Source organism: Oncorhynchus clarkii, chromosome 9 (genome assembly GCF_045791955.1).
Source record: "Oncorhynchus clarkii lewisi isolate Uvic-CL-2024 chromosome 9, UVic_Ocla_1.0, whole genome shotgun sequence".
Classification (NCBI taxonomy): Eukaryota; Metazoa; Chordata; class Actinopteri; order Salmoniformes; family Salmonidae; genus Oncorhynchus; species Oncorhynchus clarkii.
The window spans coordinates 42,265,663-42,271,662 of NC_092155.1; positions in this window are offsets into that span (position 1 = coordinate 42,265,663).

The following is a 6,000-nucleotide window of genomic DNA, read 5'->3' on the forward strand; positions in this document are numbered from 1 at the left end:
CATCAACTGTTGTCTTAAATATGAGGAACCACAGATAACTCATGTGTACAGGTTTGGATAGATTTGAGCCATGTTTTCAATTGAAATGTAAAAGTACAATAATCAGTGCAGCTTCTGAAGTCCATGGGCTTTGCATTCCAGTATATTGTAGCTCTAACAGACTCTAATTGACTGAATTTGCTATGTCGAAAAGGGACAACACAATCCCCTCTAGTTACTGCCCTTGTTATCCTGGAGGTGACAAGCATCTACCTACCACTTAAAGCTATCCAGACTGAATAAATGATGTCTGTGAATGATGTGAAAATGGTGGTAACTGTTTGGTTCGTTATCAAAAAATCTTGTGTTTGTTTGTATAGTGATTCAATTGGTTTCAGAATAGAAGCTCCTGCTTGTGACCAGCATCAGGCAATATCTCAGATGTGAGAAGGTCATAGCATGCATATATAGTTTGGCGGCCTCTAGAGATCTTATAAACCTAAAGTTGGACAATACAAACTTGACCGTGTTAACCACCTCCTTCAAATGTTTCTTAAATGTCAAGTTGGAGTCCAAAATGATGACCGAAATACCTGAGGTTAGACACAACTTTTAGATTCTCCACATTAACAACAACAGCTCATTGGGAAGAATTAATGGATTTCTTAGAGAAGTACATAAAAACAGTCTTGTCAATATTTAAATGCAGGCAAGAATCAGTCATCCATTTAGAAATGTGTACCTTAGCTTCAGTTAACTTACACATAGTAGGTTGACTGGTACGATCAATGTGGCTCATTTCACAGTGGTTTCAGAGTCCCGCAATATGAGCTACTATGCTAATATTTGTTTCATCACTTCACAGTTGTGTTCTGTGGGTGTCACTGAGTAGACTAAATAAACAAACATGATGTAACAAATTCTTATTTACAATGACGGGCTACCAAAAGGCAAAAGGCCTCCTGCGGGGACGGGGGCCTGGGATTAAAAACAAAAAATAAATACAATATATATATACTCGACAAAACACACATCACAAAAAGAGAGACAACACAACACTACATAAAGAGAGACCTAAAGACAACAACATAGCAAGGCAGCAACACATGACAACACAACATGGCATGAGCACAACATGGTAGCAGCACAAAACATGGTACATACATTATTGGGCACAGACAACAGCACAAAGGGCAAGAAGGTAGAGATAACAATACATCACACAAAGCAGCCATAACTGTCAGTAAGAGTGTCCATGATTGAGTCTTTGAATGAAGAGATAACACTGTCCAGTTTGAGTGTTTGTTGCAGCTCGTTCCAATCGCTAGCTGCAGCGAACTGAAAAGTGGAGCGACCAGGGATGTGTGTGCATTGGGGACCTTTAACAGAATGTGACTGGCAGAACGGGTGTTGTATGTGGAGGATGAGGGATGCAGTAGATATCTCAGATAGGAGGGAGTGAAGCATAAGAGGGTTTTCTAAATAATCATCAACCAGTGGGTCTTGCGACGGGTATACAGAGATGCCCAGTTTACAGAGGAGTATAGAGTGCAGTGATGTGTCCTATAAGGAGCATTGGTGGCAAATCTGATGGCCGAATGGTAAAGAACATCTACCCGCTCGAGAGCTTCCTTACCTGCCAATCTATAAATTATGTTTCCATAATCTAGTATTGGTAGGATGGTCATCTGAATCAGGGTTAGTTTGGCAGCTGGGGTGAAAGAGGAGCGATTACGATAGAGGAAACCAAGTCTATATTTAACTTTAGCCTGCATCTTTGATATGTGCTGAGAGAAGGACAGTACACCGTCTAGCCATACTCCCAAGTACTTGTATGAGGTGACTAATTCAAGCTCTAAACTCTCAGAGGTAGTAATAACACCTGTGGGAGGAGGGGCATTCTTCTTACCAAACCACCTGATCTTTGTTTTGGAGGTGTTCAGAACAAGGTTAAGGGCAGAGAAACCATGTTTCACAAGGTAGTTATACTGCATCAGCAAGGTCTCTCCCAGGTAGAAATGTCAAGGCAGACAGGGGTTTCCAGTTGTGCTGTCCAAGCTCTTTTAAAGAAGAGACATTCTTCAAACAAGCACACTCACCAGCCACTATGTGTTTACAATACCGCGTTGGTAATAAGCCACTATTTCCTCGACCGAATGGAAAAACGTCTGTGTGAGCATTTGAAATAAGATTAGGATCAAACGAGACGGATCAAAAATGTTAGCTACCAGTAGGTAGTCCAACAGTCTACCCGACGTGCAACCATCCCAGAGGTAGGGGAGAAAGGATGGTAAAATCCTGCTTTGAGAGTCCCTACTGCTAATGCCTGCCAGACACATCCCAAGCAAAAGCATGCTGAAGTGACAAAGTCTATATCCATGTTTATAAACACAGCTACGGCTATTCTTATTTGTGGTTGTAAACATTATTTGAGGTTAATTATATGAGGAGGGAAGGGCGTTACATTTATTTTACTGTACAAGAAGCGGTTCATGTGAAAATATGTTTTTACTTTGGGGAGGGGGGGGGTGCATTTTTGGGAGGGGGGTTCACAATCTGTATAATTATCAACTTGATTAAGTCAAATATGAGATATTCTGTCAATCGTTGTTGGTTTATCTAGCAAGTTGAGCAACTTTGGTCATTTGACGTTTGTTTTGACTGCCGTTACATGATTCGACAACGCTATAGCCTACTCGGGGTAAACTCCGTGCCGAGATAGCCTAAGCCTACTGCTGAAATGCGCTGAATTAATTGATGCACATGATAATGCTTGGAATTTAGGAACGGCCTGTTTCGTAATTCACCTCATCAGATTTGGCGATCAAAGTTACTCAATCATTACTAAATATCAGTTTCGTTTGCTGTGAAATCTTCACATCGTGGCGCAGCAGACAGTCTTATTTTCAGTGGTGGAGGAAGTACCCAATTATCATACTTGAGTAAAAGTAAAGATACCTTAATAGACAATGACTCAAGTAAAAGTGAAAGTCACCCAGTCAAACACTACTTGAGTAAAAGTCTTTAAAGTATTTGTTTTTAAATATACTTACTCCAATTTGCATACCGCACTAACAGATCCACAGACGATGCAATTTCTATTGCACTCCACACTGCCCTTTCCCACCTGGACAAAAGGAACCTCTATGTGAGAATGCTATTCATTGACTACAGCTCAGCATTCAACACCACAGTGCCCTCAAAGCTCATCACTAAGTTATGGACCCTGGGACTAAACTGTAGTGGAGCAGGTTGAGAGCTTCAAGGACCTTGGTGTCCACATCACCAACAAACTAACATGGTTTGTTTGCACAACAAGACAGTCGTGAAGAGGGCACAATAAACCTATTCCCCCTCAGGAGACTGAAAATATTTGGCATGGGTCTTCAGATCCTCAAAAGGTTCTACAGCTGCACCACCGAGAGCATCCTGACTGGTTGCATCACTGCCCGGTATTGCAACTGCTCGGCCTCTGACCGCAAGGCACTACAGAGGGTAGTGTAAACAGCCCAGTACATCACGGGGGCCAAGCTTCCTGTCATCCAGGACCTCTATACCAGGCAGTGTCAGAGAAAAGCCCCCAAAAATTGTCAAAGACTCGAGCCACCCCAGTCATAGACTGTACTCTCTGCTACTGCACGGCAAGCGGTACCGGAGTACCAAGTCTAGGTCCAAGAGGCTTCTAAACAGCTTCTACCCCCAAGCCATACAACTCCTGAACATCTAATCAAATGGCTACCCAGACTTTTTGCATTGCCCCCCTCTTTAACACCACTGCTACTCTCTGTTATTATCTATGCATAGTCACTTAAATAATAATAATAATAATACCCTACATGTACATGTTACCTCGACTAACCGATGCCCCTGCCTGCACATTGACTCTGTACCGGTACCCCCTGTTTATAGTCTCGCTATTGTTATTTTACTGTTGCTCTTTAATTACTTGTTCTTTTTATTTCTTCTTATTTGTATTTTTTAAACTACATTGCTTGTTAGGGGCTTGTAAGTAGGCATTTCACTGTAAGGTTGTGTTCGGTACATGTGACTAATTACATTTGATTTGATTTGAAGAATCAAAATGAAATGTAACTGCTAAAATATCAAAAGTTAAAGTATACATAATTTCACATTCCTTATATTAATCAAACCAGACAGCACAATGTTTTTTATTTTTTACATTTACAGATAGCCAAGGACATAATTTACAAACTAAGCATTTGAGTTTAGTGAGTTCGCCAGATCAGAGGCAGTAGAGATGACCAGGGATATTCTCTTGATAAGCATGTGAATTGGACCATTTTCCTGTCCTGCTAAGCATTCAAAATGTAACGAGTACTTTTGGGTGTCAGGGAAATTGCATGGAGTAAAAAGTATATTATTTTCTTTAGGAATGTAGTGAAGTAAAAGTTGTCAAAAATATAAATAGTAAAGTACAGATACCCCCAAAAAACTACATAAGTAGCACTTTAATTTTACTTAAGTACTTTACACCACTGCTTATTTTGGGAGAACCCTGGCAGTGACCATATCTTGGTTTTAAACCCTTTAAATGGGCACTTCTGATTTTTGTGGTATTTCCCAGGATTCTCGGGATAAATATGAATTGTTCCCGGTATTGAAACGTAGTAGAATTTCCGGAAAATATGAATCCCTAATAAACACAACCTACTTGACCCAGTTTGAGGGCAAAGCGCTTGGCTTGAACAAAGCCATCCTGCACAGCATCAACTGCTGTGGTATGGAAACACTGCTTCAAAACTCTGTCCCTATAATAGCTTGTTTTAGTCTGCCATAAACACAAGGGTCGACACGTTTGAATAAAAAAATAGAAATAGACAAACCTTATTGGTCATGATATTCATCATGTTATAAAGGGGGAATAAGGGTGAATTCAAAAGCAGTGATAAACACATTTGGGAGATTTTGAAAGAGGGATGTCTTAGTCTTTGTGTATTTGTTTGTGTCCAGCATCTAATGAGACCAAGAAGAAAATCTACAGCTCCATCCCGGTGGTAGTGGGCGCCCTGCTGTTCCTGCAGCACTGCATCCTCAACAAGATCCCCACCTTGCAGAAGGAGGGTGGTTGAGCATGTGGATGTTATCACACGACCCAAGGTACACTGGCTGGCACTCCTTTTACACCAGGCTTAAGCTCAGTGGGCTAACGCGGTCTTCAGGCATGTTGAAGATCAGGGTTTTGATACCCAGTCTGGTATCAAAACCCTTTGCGTTTTCGTTTTCCAGGACATGAACCCTTGCCTGGTCTTGTGGAAAGGGGGGGGGGGGGGGGGCGCTGGCCTGCCTGGACACCACCCAGGAGATGTGGATCCACCAGAGAGTGCTAACGCTTTGGGGTGCACATGCTCAGGGAGAGGGCCACGTCCGTCTGGTGAACCTCAGAGAAGAGAACCCACCGGAACAGAGGGAGAAGCCAGTTACCTTGATGACAGTAGAACTCTGGCAAATGTAACACTCATTGAGAAAGACACTGCCAGACACACAAGATAATGCAAATGCTTAACCTGGGCGATGACCCTCGTAGGCTTCAAACATCTCTCCCTTGGTACTTTATATTGAGTTCTCTTAAGACATGTACAGCATGTCTCTCTTTTGGACAGTTTAACGTAGTGATGGATTAGATCTAATTTTGTTCCGAGTTTCTATTTTAGTATTTGTGTGGATGTTTATTTTAAATTAAAGCTAAGTTTATTTCTGAAAAGAAGATTTTTGCTGTTTTCACTTTTACAGAGAATATGAAGGTGCCAATACATTTTGTAGATACGAGGCATACTTAACTTGGTAAAATGATATCAACTGTGGTACCTTTCCTATAGCGCAATTAGCTAAGACGTTGTCAAGCGGGTGGTCACGTGTGTTCGCGAGGCAGCGGATCCGAGACTGAGTACTGGTAAGGACTAGTGAAGGAAGCGAAACTGTGAACCTATATTTATCATGCCCCTAGTAAATTACATTTCAACATATCATTGCACTGAACATTCTTTTAAAAAAGGACAGGTG